Source organism: Cydia fagiglandana, chromosome 6 (assembly GCF_963556715.1).
Source record: "Cydia fagiglandana chromosome 6, ilCydFagi1.1, whole genome shotgun sequence".
NCBI lineage: Eukaryota > Metazoa > Arthropoda > Insecta > Lepidoptera > Tortricidae > Cydia > Cydia fagiglandana.
Genome location: NC_085937.1, coordinates 16,992,076 through 17,007,201, shown reverse-complemented (window position 1 = coordinate 17,007,201; position 15,126 = coordinate 16,992,076). Strand labels below are relative to the sequence as shown.

The 15,126-nt window shown below is 35.6% G+C and overlaps 1 protein-coding gene across 2 annotated transcripts in view; it reads left to right on the top strand.

Moving 5' to 3' along the window:
- The window catches only part of LOC134665422 (cell adhesion molecule DSCAM-like), a 123,159-nt gene that overhangs the window by 51,709 nt on the left and 56,324 nt on the right, over window positions 1–15,126 (top strand). The gene's annotated exons all lie outside the window — the stretch shown is intronic.

The following is a 15,126-nucleotide window of genomic DNA, read 5'->3' as shown; positions in this document are numbered from 1 at the left end:
TATTGATGTTGTATTTAATATTAAATAATTACCTATTTAATAAGCCCCCTAAGTAACTTGTCTCCGGTACATAATCGGTAAGTATATTTATTCAAAATATATTAATTTTCATAAATATGCAGGTCATTCATGGTCTTTAAAATAACTGACAAATAGTCTTGATACTTGCCATTTTATGCATATTTATATGTAATTTTTTTTTCAGGATTGTGTAAAAGTACCTACGGTATCTCGAATAAAAGACCGCTAAGTAGGTGATATGCAAGAATTCGTAATCTACGTGCCGGATTCAAGCACATCCAGTTCAGATGAAGATAGTTCTATGAGTGTCCCTGGTTGTTCTGAAGCTAGCTCAAACATAAGTGACATTGAATATTTTAATTCAGACTTCGATTACAAAGAATAAAACTTTTTCTAATAAAATATTTCTTTATTTGTAGGTTCTGTTAGTTATGAAATTATATTTCATATTTAGCAGTGACTTTTTGGTGAAGTAAAATATCGTGAGATGAGAGAACCGAACATATCCCAATAAGGCCTACCTACTTAGGGGCGATCCATTAATTACGTCACACGTTTAGGGGGTGGAAGGGGGTCAAGAAAATGTGACATGTTGTGACATAGGGGAGGGGGGGAGTCACAAACATTGTGACGTCACTTTAACTTCATCAATATTCATCAGTAACCGAAAATTAATTTATATTTTTTTAATCGCTGTACATTTAAATAATGAGGTTTTAGAAGTAGGTAGGTAAATTCGTTCCTAATTGGTTTTGCGTTATAAAATTACTAATATTTCTTTTACAAAAAATATTTTTTTATAAAAAAAATTGCCGATTTCGTTGAAAACAAAATTGCCTAAATGTGACGTCACACAAGGTTTTTTAAATGAAAATTTGCAAAATGTGACCAAGTGTGACGAGGGGGGGGGGAGGGGTCAAAAAACCTAGAAATTCGTGTGACGTAATTAATGGATGATCCCTTATGCACTATTTTTATTCATATCCATATTTATTATTAATAATGTACACATACATTACAAGTCAAGTTTACAATGGGTGAAATATATCCCAGATAAATTTACAGTTCTATTGCCCAATTTCTACCCGATCGACCCGGTTAATAACTGTTGGACTGCACAGATTAGGCAGTACATAAATGAGACTCTATCTTGTTTGGTACTAAAATTACAGTTGTATTGGGCAGATTCTTAACTAGTTTTAGCACTTTTAGCAGTTTTGTCAATCGCACTGTCACTTTTTAGTATCTGAGACATAAAAACAAGTGTGTTTTAAAAAGAAAACTAGTGCCTGCGCTAAATCAGGGGATTGAGTTGACGAGCCGACACCACCACCAGGCTCCGTTTAGTAAGCCGTGGTAAAAAACCGGAACAAAAGGGATTCAAGTATCATGACCTTTAGTGTCGTACTATAATCACGTGACCAGTGTTGTCAGCATAGCAAAAACTATAAAATAGCACTGGCGCGCCCTCAAATCCCACGACTCTTCTCTTTCCGCACAGACTCTAACTAACATATATCTAATCGTCTGTTGAAAATCTGCATGCTTGCAATAAGAAAAACATGTTTACACTATAAAGTAAAGTAATATAATAATATCTATTAGCTAGGAGTAGGTACTGTCAATTATGATCAGCACAGTATGTTCATTTTTAGAACACAGAGATGAGTAACATTTCTCATCATAAACATTACTTCTAAGTAGAAAGAAAAAATTAAGTTTCTTAGACCTAACTATAGTAAGTAAGTATTTTAAGAGTATCAAGAAGAGGTAAGTAAGGCAGTATAGGCCAAGCAATAAGAAGTTATAGAGGGAAATGCTAGGAACACAATTTTTGACTACGTAACTTTGTTTGGACTAGTTAGGAGGTGAACATATCAAAAGTCCCCGGCCGTAGCCCCGGTGCTGGGGGGTAGAGGGGGAAAGAAGGTCTCATTTTTCGGTTTTTCACTTATATCTTGGAAACTTTGCGTCTTAGCGACATGACTACTAAGACAAACCAAAAGCTGATCAAATTTGTTACAAGTTTTATTCAGTCAAGTTTTTCGATATCTTGAATAGTTTTTGAGATATCCGCTCTTGAAAGTTTATTTATGGCTTTCAATTTTATCTTGATATCTACATTAGTGACGCTGCTAGACCGTATTTGGTATCATTTTCGTATAAATCGGGGGTGCTGAATTCAGTTTTGGTATCGCATTGACACCATTCCTAAGAAAAAACATATAAACTTTAAACAAATACTTTTTTTTTTTAATTCCTCTTCACGCTTAAACCGCTCAACCGATTTAATTGAAATTTGGTATACAGATATTTCGAGTCCCAAGACAGGACATAAGATACTTTTTATCTCAATAATCATCCTTTAAAGTTGTGAAATGGAGTATGGGGGGAATTCAACTTCGTCGACGAAACTGAATTCCTGAGGTTAATACTGCTCAAGGTAAGGTTTGAAGTCATGTTTGGTATCATTTTCATCTAAATCACAGATGTATTCCGCCCTAAATTTCATCTAAACCGGTTCAGCGGTTATTGACTCCCCATACAAACTTCCATCCCACTTTTCACACCCTCAAAAGATGCTTTTGGTTATTAAAACTATCCTATGTTCTGTGTCGAGACTGAAACTATTTCTGTACCAAATTTCAACGAAATTGGTTCAGCAGTTTAAGCGTGAAGAGGGATTTAAAAAAATATATTTTTTTAAATTTTGGTTTTACTTCGGAATAGTGTCAATGTGATACCATAAATGAATTCAGCACCCCCGATTTATATGAAAATGATACCAAACATGGCCTAACAGCTTCACTGACGTAGATATCAAGATAAAATTAAAATCCCTAAATAAACTTTCAAGAGCGGGTATCTCAAAAACTATTCATGATATCGAAAATTTTGACTGGATAAAACTTGTAACTAATTTTATCAGCTTTCGGTTTGTCTTAGTAGTCATGTCGCTAAGACGCAAAGTTTCCAAGATATCAATGAAAAACCGAAAAATTCGACCTTCTTACCCCCCTCTACCCCCCAGCAGCGGGGCTACAGCCGGGGACTTTTGATATGTTCATCTCCTAACTAGTCCAAACAAAGTTACGGAGTCAAAAATTGTGTTCCTAGCATTTCCCTCTACAACGTTTTTTGAGCATTCATTTCCTGACCTAAGTAATTAAAGTTACTTTAAGTACTAAGTTACCTTAATTAAAAAATATATTTAAGTATTTACAAAATAAGTAGGTACCAGCAGACTTGGTAAAGTGTTCATATGTTAGAACATGGAAAGTAGCTTCACTTTCAGTGAGTATTGGCAATAAAAATAGAACGCTTTAGCCCTAAATTACCAGGCCTATAAAGCAATAAATAAATAAATATAAATGTGTATATTTAAAGCGAGACAGAGCGAACTAACTTTGACCTTCTAGAAGAGATGACCTGTGCCGAGAGAACCAGAGATGGCTGTGAGACAACGTTGAGAGGTATGAACCACCAGCAACATCCGCAGACCTGAAATTGACCAGCGACCAACAAGTTTGAGGAAAAAAGAAGCAGATTAATTTTAGTGCTAGCGCGTGGTGCATTTTGAGAAAAAAATAATATTTTAAAGTTTTACTTAATAGTGGTCTCTTTTTACATAGAAAAATGAGTGAATCTTTGAGCAACAGTAAGCATACATATGTAAACCTATTTTACATACAGAGTAATATTACTATTAAATCTTGAGATAAATTTTAAGTACAGAGTAGTAAATCTTTAGAGAGTTTCTTACACAAAGTTTTAGAAAATACAGTTTCATGTTTTAGGTAAAAGTAATATTACATATTTTGATGTATTAAGATAAAATAGTAAAAGGTCAAAAGGTCAAAGTATTAAATAATTTGTAGGCAAGCAAGCAGAGCAAATAGTGGCGTCTTAAAAATAAAAAGAAAGATGTGCACAGTGCATTACAGAGCTCAAAAATAGCAGAGAGATTTCTTCGGAATCCACAGACTGTGACAACATTATTAAAAAACAAAAGCGTGGCCCCATACGTTGGGTGTCAAATGTAACAGGCTATATTGGTGTTTTGGTTTTTAAGAGCTATGGACTATCAGTGGTACTCAGGGTTCGTGGGTCTGACGCTGTATTGTCACACTACACGTCTGTGATATTCCTAAAAATATATTTAATAACTGAAATTAATTTTAGACAGGGAGAATGAGAAGTAATGGGCGCCAGCACGCTGTAAAGCGTACAGAAAGGTAAAAATAAGATGAGAAAAAGAAAACTATTGTTTAAGCTCGAGACAATTAAATATAATATCAATGTTTCACACAAAAACAGTAGTACACTAAGGCAGTACAGAAAATAACCTTATGCTATTATTATACTAAGAACACTATGCTATCGGACTGGTTACGCAGTCTCAGTTAAAGTTTATTAAGTCTATACACTAATTATGCACTGAGCACTTGAAGTTTATTAAGAGGCCACTATTGCGTGAAGCTAATTATAGTCTGTTGATTAGTAGCACACCTAAATCACGTGTCTATAGTAAGAGGCAGCCTGGCTGTGATCACATGTCACGCCAGAGGCGCATAGGTGGCAGCACACAAGTCGCGGTGACACGTGCTGAAACCGTCAGCCACGTGTCCAAGTGACCGCATATCTACCACGCCCGCGTCGCGATGCGCAACAAGAATCACGAGCTCGAAAGAGCCAATAACAAATTAGATCTGACCACACCTGAGTCATGTGTCCGTAGCAGAAGCCGGTGAAGCCGTGGCCACGTGTTGCTCCAATAGCTCACGGGGGCAGCACACAAGTCGCGATGACACACGTCGAAACCGTCGAGGCGTGCGTCCAGGTGGCTGACCAAACTCACAAGCCACAGTCGCGATGAGCAGCACGAAGCTCCAGCCCAAGGTCCTCAGCAACACCCAGCGCCGACACGTGCCCGAAGAAAAAGCCCAGGGTAGGGACCGGCATTAAAGCTAAAGGGAAAAAAACCACATATTGAAACCCAATATAAAAAAAAAGGATTGATTCTCCACTGAAATCAACTGGACAGTTACTAATCTAACACACCGATCTGGCATTTACAGGAAAACCTACAAATTGGCCATGCGGTCATCCGACACACATGGGCAAGGACAAAAAAAAGGTTACATTTCCTACAATAAAATCGCAAATGCTTACCCGGATTTCAAGTGAAGCGATTGATGCTACACTGCTGACATTTATAAAAAAATATTTCTTTAAGAATTCCCTACAGGAATTTAATGTAGGACGCCATATTGTTCTGTTTGCTGTAACAAAGAAATGTAAAATCAGTAAAGACGAACGTTATAAAAACCGGGCTATATTTCTGTAAAGATTTGCGCTGTGGCTCACCTTGCTACATAAAGTGGAGATGTATTTCCATATTTTACTGGGATGGCTCCCGTACAAAGCGACCAGAGAAGATCTGCACCAACTTCCTCACATGGCTGCGGAAATCTCAGTGACTTGATCACGTTCGACAATCAATTTCCTCTCCTGTCACTTTTTTCAAACAAAAACCCACGCTCAGAGCCAAGGAATTTTGCCAGGCATTGCAAACGATGTCCCAAACAATATTTGAAAATTATAATATTAAAAGACCAACGATACCGAGTACTAATATTTTTGAAGAATTAAACCTAAATATTTCAACCATTAAAGAAAATATTTAATACTAAATAAGAACCATAAAGTTTCCTAGAGCAACAGCTCGCGACCAAGTGTGGTAGTGCCTCGCTGTGCGAATAGATGGCGCTGAAGACAATCCTGTACCTGTTTTATTACAATGTCGCTGTGAGTATGGAACTAAAAAAAAAAGAATATACTTTAGTTACGTTTGAAACGTAACAACTTTACCGCTCATGTTCCAAAATCACCTGTAGGAAACCTACGCCTAATAAGGTTGGTATCTAATCAACTAATCAGCATCAATACAAAGCAGATGAAACAACGCACCAAAAGTATCTGCAACCCTGCATGGAATAATTTTCAAAATAGGATAAGCGTTCGCATTCAAAAGTATAAGGTGGCCACTGACGAGCCTTCCAACAGTCCAAATTGCGTGGCTGCAATTCAAAATCGGTCCTTTAATGTCAAAAACGTACAATGTTTAATATTAGGATGCCGTCCATTTGGATGAATCCATTGTAACGGTATCCATTTGGAAGGCGCGTAAGTGGCCTGCTTTATGTAGGCATCTGTTACAGTTTTTTTTTTGGATAGCTATATTGTATAGAAACAAAAATCAATTTAAAGTAAATAGAGAAGTTCGGAGTCTCGAATTCAGCATTTAATGTTTGAGCAATATTTGTGTGAAAAACTTTAACAACTCGCAACTGTACAAGTACATTTTGCAATTTGGATTTGCATTTTGATTATATTTTGAAAATTGATTTCATTTTATGAACTAAGTTTCCAAAATGAACTAGTGAAACTGATCAAATCCCTAATGAACTGACTCCAACATTTTAATAAAAACGTTACTTTTCGCAAAAAGTGCACTACAGCCGCGAAAAGTGCGAAGTTGTGTCGTTCATTGCCTTTTCTATTATTGCGTCATCTGACATAAATATATAATATATGACTCTTATAAAAAAAATATATATATATCATTTATTTCAGGCTTTTAGCCCATAAAACACTAAGACAAATCACACAATACAAGTACTTAAACGACACTTAATTTCGTACAAAACGAATTTATGGCTGTGATTATTTGATTAATGATTATTCTGAATTATACAAGCGCCAATGCGTATTGACAGCTTGTCGGAGTATACGTGTATGCTTCGTCTGGTACGTAAATACCTATGTGATCCTTAGGCTCGATTCGCCAGTTATTCGAATCACTTGTGCCTTTCAACACCGCGTAGGCGTAGTTATGTTTGCGTGGGTTGCTGAGATGTTACGTACTTGTCTGTGATGTCTCCCTTAAATATTCGATTGGGTCAATGACACTAATACTAATAAGGTGCAGTAGGTTCAGAAAACGGAGTTTTTAAAAAGTTGGAGCGCTTTTTTAGGATCACAACACGGCTGCCATAAATTTAATTAGCTATGTTGAGGCCTTTCCCGAGGGACTTAATCAATACGAATCCTGAGTTTATAATTTTTGCTCGAAAAAAAAATACGAATATAGATTTGCTAAAAATATGGAAATTGTTTTTAATAAACGGCAATATCATGTTTGTGGAAAGTTATCGATGATTACTTTTTTTAAAACGTACAAAAAAGTTTGTTTTTATGTGACGAATACGTGGGTCCTTAATGGGCCGATTATTATTTTGATGTAATTTTTTTCTCACATTTAGATAATAAAATCGTGCTTCACCGTATATCCTAAAACATCTAGCACTGATTTATGAAAACGTCTTGGTATTTTCGTGACTCAACGGAAAATTACTTACGTACAATTTCTTTGTTCCTGATTGGGATTTCGTATTTCTTCCACCGAGAATGAGGAGCTCTTTAAACCAGCCAAATGATATCCAAATAAAAAAAAATCGGCTCTAATACCCTGTTAGTTTGGTAATATTTGAAATGTATTGAAAAAAATGTCTGCTAACTAATAGTAATTATGCAGTTTGATTTGTTAGTTGAATAAAAATTAAATGTATGTATTTAGTATTACTTATTTACTTATCATTTGAAACAATTTATTGAATCAGGGGAGTTTATTTTCTCAGCATTTAAATGGCTATTAAAGTCTGCAGTATCACAATTTTCTTTTATATTCGCAGCTGAAGCTGTTTGCGAGAGTTCCACAAATAAATGTAATACAAATAGAAAACCATTAACTGTGGTCCATGAAAATATTTGCGTTTGTTTTTTTTTTGTTGCGCAGTCATATCGATAAAATAAACATTACCTTTACACCTTTTTTGTGTTGGTAAATAAATATATTTTTATAATATATCGATAGATACCTCATAAAATCCATATCTGATATCTTATTAATATGTCTGTGCTAACTCGGGGCACGAATACTAATTATATTGAATTACCTTGATTTACCGACGTTTCGACACAGGTTTCACTGGTCGTGGTCGCGGCTGACTGATAATGTCCCAGCAAAATGTCAAAACAGAGATTTGTGCATCTACCCGACGAAAAGTGTGTGTGTGTGTGTGTGTGTGTGTATGTGTACATCAGTCAGCCGCGACCACGACCAGTGAAACCTGTGTCGAAACGTCGGTAAATCAAGGTAATTGAATATAATTCGCGTTAGACCCGTCTATAATGTGAGTTAATATGTGTTCAAAACGCGAAAGTTTAAAATATTATGATTCCAATATAATTCTAATATCGGTTTTATTTCAGTGCATGTTCGAATTGATTGTCATTTATTCGCAAATTTAAACTTTCTTATCGATCCCGTAATAACTAATAGGTACTTACAAATAATATACAGTTACATACGAAGCTAGGTGTGATCACTAGTATTAGGGAAAAATATTGATAATTTTAATTTATATATATATATATATATATATATATATATATATATATATATAGGAACTACCTATCTACCTGTCACTACATTTTGCCCCTTAAAATCGGATCCGATGTCTGTTGATCACACATCATGACATCACATAATTATGTAAATTACTGCTCCTGAAGCTCCTCTATTACCAAGGGAATTACAATCTGTATTACGCAAAAAAGATTGCATTTTTGTATAAAAAACATAGTCTCATGTGCTTTTTTGCTTTTGAACATCTGATTTGTAGTACAAGTACTTATCCGTGATGTAGCGATTTTAGTTTTGTGCAAAATGTCTTTTTCCTTGTATTTCAGAGTACATACTAATAAACTTGTCGGTGAAATGAGGGTTTGGTCCTTTTCCTTTATGAAAACACATGACCTTTATCTCTATTTACTCAGTTTTTGTTTTTTCTGGCCTTGCTCCTTTTTTCCTCTCTTTTGAGTTTTCTTTCGCAATAGTAAGAAAAAGTTACAAATTAACCGATATGTGCAGAGGAAATGCATTAATTTCCATAATATAATCAAAACGTGATAAGCTTCGAGTGGTAACGTGAGTAAACCCGATGGCCCTATGGCCTTTGGCCCTATGGTTGACTGGTAGAGAATGCCGTTTGGCATTCAGTCCGTCATTTGTACATTGATGTATATATATTTTGTGCAATAAAATTTAACTAAACCTACGAGTATATGATTTCTACTTTTTATCTGACTTCTTAGATCGAAGAATATTAGGCCAAATTAAATGTACACCGTACCGTGTTTTAATCAGAATGATGATGATGAATCATGTTATTTAGGTACCGTGCGTCTCGCCCGCGCTAAAACATGTATGGACAAGTATGAGTGAAATGCACGATAACTGAATGACTAGTTAAATTTCATTCTGATATCAGTATACGTTAGAATTGGCCTGTACGTGTATATGTGTTTAAAATATAACGTTCAATATAAACCGTTCGTTCAATAATTACCATACGTACGTATACGATATACATATACATTCGTTCGTCTTTCATAAAATTTAATTACAGACCTGAGCATCAAGGTAATTGCTTGAGAAAACTTCAAATGGAACGGAATCGTATATAATTTACATCAAGTAAAGTTTGTTGTATATACGAAGAAACTCAGGGAATATTAAACAATTTAATATTCAAACATTGAAGTAAATTATGATTAAGTACTTTAAACAGTCAAGTTCAACTCCAAATTATTTAAAATAGAAGTAGAAGCGTCATTTCCACCTTACTTTTGTTGTTAAGGTTTTCTTTTAATGATATCTCTTATTTTATTTCACGTTAAACCATCTTAATCCATATCCACCTAAGTTATTTCCTTCTCTTTATTACAAGCTTTTATTTACTTTCACCTGACCGTTGTCTGTCTGTTTGTCGGTCTGTAATCAAATCTTGCAAGTTATATTTGATCCTCTTCCCGGTTTCCGATTGAGCTGAAATTTTGCATGTATAGTATAACTCGGATGACAATGCAATATTATGGTACCATCGAGCTGATCTGATGACGGAGACAGGAGGTGGTGATTAAACAACGCAACGTAATTGTGTTAGGGGTTTTTAGAATTGTCTCGATGAGTATTAGTTGTCTGTCGTAAGAAAAGTACAGTCAGCGATAAAAGCTTGTACCTACCAAAAATGAAATTTATGCCAAAAACTTATTTAAATAGTTATTGTTTTATATAGTTGTCGATAACAGCTACCCCGTGTCCTTCTCCGGGCTCCAAACTATCTCCATACCAAAATACAACTCTTGCTTTCACATTTATAATATTATATACCTAGATAGTAAGGACACAGAATAAATAATAGTACTAGGTACAGAAGACTCACTCTCTAACAAAACGCGTCTGTTACGATCAGGACAGATATGGCCGCTAGCGACAGCGCCACGCGCGGCTTATAGCAAACCCCAAAATTGGGGTCGAACGGGTGTACTTTTAGCTACCTAGTAGCAAAGCGACGAAATCGCGGAGTGAGCCCCGCCTGGTAAGGATAACGTTGTAAAGTGATTCCATTAGTTATTTAATAAAATTATTACGTTTGGCAATTTCTTTTTCATTTCAATTTTTTCCTATTATTATCGACGGTTATTTTTATTGAATTATTCGCATTGTTGAAATAAAACTCAATACGGAGTTATTGGCAATTGATTTAAATTGAAATATATATTGATATACAAATTTTATTTCTCAATTTACGCAATCAATTTAATAATACTGGTTTTGACGTTTATATTTGGTACTAATAATTACAGTGGGAAACACATTGGAAAATGTTGTTCGCTAAACATAGTTCTTACGTTACATTTTACATTGCTGCCAATTATTAAAAACTGTTTTCATCTATGAAGCGAAAGAGGTATGTCAGGATCGTAGCAAGTGGAAATCCGTGGTCTCTGCCTACCCCTCCGGGAAATAGGCGTGATTATATGTATGTATGTATGTTTTCATCTAGTTTAGGGTGGTATTCCATCTGTCCAATATCTTTGTCCAATGTCATTGCGTTTCACTCTCTCATTAAGCAAAATGTGAGACAAAATACACATTGGGCAAATAAATTGGACAGGTGGAATACCACCCTTATTCTGAGCCGTGTCCTTAGAAATTTCACGCGCACCAGTAGGTACGATCGAGATGCCTAATGTAATGACATTTCCTAATTTTGACATTTGCGGCAGCAAAAATGTACTGCTGCAGTAATGCTGGTTTATAGTCTAAATCTAAACGGTACCTTTGAAAGACATTAGCACTTCACGCCAAATAGCAAGTTCTACCAGTTCACATAGTATGTTCTCTATAGCTAATTGTCGGTTAATAACATAACATCCATTCTTCTATTGAACCGACTCTGTTGAACGTACGAATACGAATACATACTCCATTAACAACACCTGCTTTACTTTGATCCACACTCCTCGGAAACAATGGGGTGTAAATTAATTATACGAACAATGCCTCGTACGAGTATGAACGGCATTCGAGATGTCGAGAGACAGGCAAATATTTGATTCGTTTGGCAAAACGGATCATGGCTTCCTTCAAAAAGACGTAAAGTGATTGATTCTCGACGGCACTTAGACTGTTTTTAGACGCTCACGTGTTTCATTTCTTGGAAGCTTGGCGTTTGATTTATCGAAAGCTAAAGGCTTATTGATACTATTATAAATTACTAGCGACCTGCCCCGGCTTCGCACGGGTTAACTTAGTATAGTATACATCTAAACTTTCCTCAAGAATCACTCTATTGATAGGTGAAAACCGCATGAAAATCCGTTGTTTTGAGTATATCGCGAATAAACACATAAACAGACTGACGCGGTCCCGGAGACTTCGTTTTATAAGGTGTAGTGATAGGTAGGTACTTTACTTGTAAGTACAAGTAAAGTACCATGTAGTAATATCTAAGTAGATATTAGCTTAGTTCTTTATAAGCATTACGCTTCATGTCATGATCATCATTATTTTAATTTAAGTAATAATCATTTCATGGCTAAAGCGACACATGCATAAATTAATATTGATTTAAAATAAAGCTCCGAACATTCTGCAATTACCATAATGGTGTTTTCGTCACCTGAATGACACGGTTTCGCGTTTAAAATTTGGCTATTAAGCTGACAATATCTTTTTAAAACTGATGTTGAAATAAACACAAAAACATACACAAAACGGGAACAAAGGGCCCACCGCGAACCACGTTCGAAGTGTTGTTGCCTTGTCACACTTGTCTGGCCCTACGTCCATTAAAAAAGAACTTTAAAAGTTAATTTTTCTCCACTTTTTCGTGTTTTTAAACTAACTAAATAACAAGGTCTGTTAACGGGAGTTAAAAAAAATAATATTGAGGTCAACGATTCATTTAAACAACGAAGTACCCTCAGATTGGCTGAGGTGAAAAAGTAATTCAATTGGTTTAGAGGAGGAAACTCCAGCGTGGAACCAAGAAATCGATGTTTACCGGCCACCTCCCGTTTTCCTCTTAACGCACGTTATATTATTCCAATCCGACCGTTGTTACGTTAACCTAATAAAGTGATTACATTCGAGCCCCACCGACGCTGTAATTGTGTTTGTCGACGAGTTACGAAATTTAGATCGCTATCCCGGCTCCAAACTTACATTTTGACATCAAAATGATATGTAAATCTTGACATCCCTTGCGTCTCGCTCACGTCAATACACACTGAGAGAAAAATCATCACCAGGAATTAAAAAACAGTTCTGTACTGGGGAAAAAAATGAAGTTTTAGTAATAATTATGGACGTTTCACTATTTCTGTAAAGTTTATTTATTCCTACAAACAGCTCAGTAATCCCAAATATAATTTCAACAAACAGATAATAGAAATTGCAAGAACTAATAATAGAAATTGCAAAAGTCAATTTGTTCCTATTAGTTAACTCTCCTTGTCCCCGGATTAAGTTTATTTTTGTAATTCTAAGTGTATTTTTGTTGTACTTTCTCTCAGTGCATGTACGGATAAGTATGAAACAAAAATGCACGCGAATGATAAAAAAATGGCATCATTTAGTTATCAAAATGGCATTTAGTGTTCGAATTGGCATGTAAGACTTAACCCCTCGTACGAGGGGTTAAAAAATATTAATCTCCATCTCCATCCATGCAAAACGCGTTCTTTTTTAGACGTCTCCTGTATACCTACAAAATTCTTACTTTATAGTTTTAAATCAACTTGCTTTAAAGCGAGTAGAAAGTTTTTGTGGTTTGTTTCTCAATTCAAAACACAGACATAAAAACTTCGCAAACCATTTCCTTTCCGCTATCGAGTTGCGAGTCAGTAACAGATTCGTTCTACGGGTTATAAAGATATCGGAGGTAGAAATAAGTCACAAAAAGAAAAAATCCCGACGGTCCATGTACTTATACAAGTTTAGATCTTATTCGGTTGAGATACAGTTAAATATTGTTTATGTTATTATGTCGTCGACGCTATATCCTAGCATTTTTCAGAGAGCGCCATGAACTCTCGTTTCACATATACTTAGATCGACGACTGTAATATGAATCGGTATCTGATTCGGTCAAGTTATGTTGTATGGGGATTGAGGAAGACAAATTATAGCCAGCATGAAATGAATGTAGATGATACCTTTGGGTATGGTGCTTCACGCACACTAGCGTCATCAGATGATATTGCGCCTACAAACGTAATTTCCGAAAAACTCATTAGTACGAGCACCTCCGGATTGAAAGTCACACGCTCCTATCGCTAGGCCACCAGCGCTTTGACCCAAGATCTTGACAAAAATGAGAATACGACCGTATCCGCATTGAATTCCAGGGAACATTCCAATGCTAACCTTCGGACGTGAGCCTATTATCACGCCTAGTGTTGTACCCTGAGAATACTGGTAACTCACTTGGATGCTAGTTTACTATAGGTACCTCGTTTTTTAGCAATTTAGACGTATTTATTTATTGTAAAACACTTTTGAAAAATAAGTCACAGCAAATATATAAGAATTATGAAGCAAGGAGGTATGTGACAAGTAATACCAGCAGTATCATTCTATGTAGCGAAACACTAGGGTTTTTTATGAATAAAAAAATCCTTAATTGGTCTTCCTTAATGGTCGAGCATTATATAAATGTTTTCCCGTTCTAAGTCTTAATTTAATTTCTTGTTCAGAAGATTTTTCAATTTATTTTCTAAAGAATCGAAGTAAAAAAAGTCTTAAAAAACACGCTGCAACTTTTAATAAATTTAAACCTAAATCATTATTTGGTTGGTCATCCTACAAAAAAATGATTTCTAAAGTAAGTGATTTTCGTGGTACCTATTATACGAAATGTTTTTTCACTAGATTAGCTACTATAGCACATCTCTAATCATTTCCAAATCCCCCGCTATCGAACCGCCATAAATAAGTCAATGCACAATGTACAAGAAAAGTTTTCTATTCGCCAACTTACTAATGTTATAAATCACTATAACAATATAGTAGAACCTCGATAAATCGAAACGCGAAAAACGAAAATCGTTAATGCGAAATTTAATACCGTTCCCTCAGCTGCAAGCCCCAAAGTATCTAGATAAGTCGACACATAGTTTTCGAGTAAAATGGCTGTGACTTACCAACAGTCGGACGAACGGACAGACGAAAATGACGAAACCACAAGGGTTCCCTTTTTGTCGTTATGACAACAGAACCCTAAAAACCTATTAGGTAATCAATAGTATTTACATACTTAGGGCAGCAAAGTAAGAAATGTCAGCCTCGACCGACAATTCCATGGGATCTGAGGCTTTCTTATTACTTATACTTAGAATTTCTCTGTTCGACGGAGTCGGCAAGCGGCAAATTCGTTAAGCGCAGCGCAGCACAAATCTTAAAAAAAAAAAACTTTATAAGACAAAAATATGTGAACTATTTTCGGAGTCTCTGTTATCAATGGTCTACTGCACAATAAAAGCGCCATTGCGATTCGGTCGTAGTTTAAATATTTAAAAAGTTAGCCATTGGAATGAAATCCGTACCAAAACGATAATTGAGTTGCACCGAACTCCACTAAACTAGTTTCAGGTTTTGTTACGAGTATTTGCTTTCCTTAGCCTATGGACTAA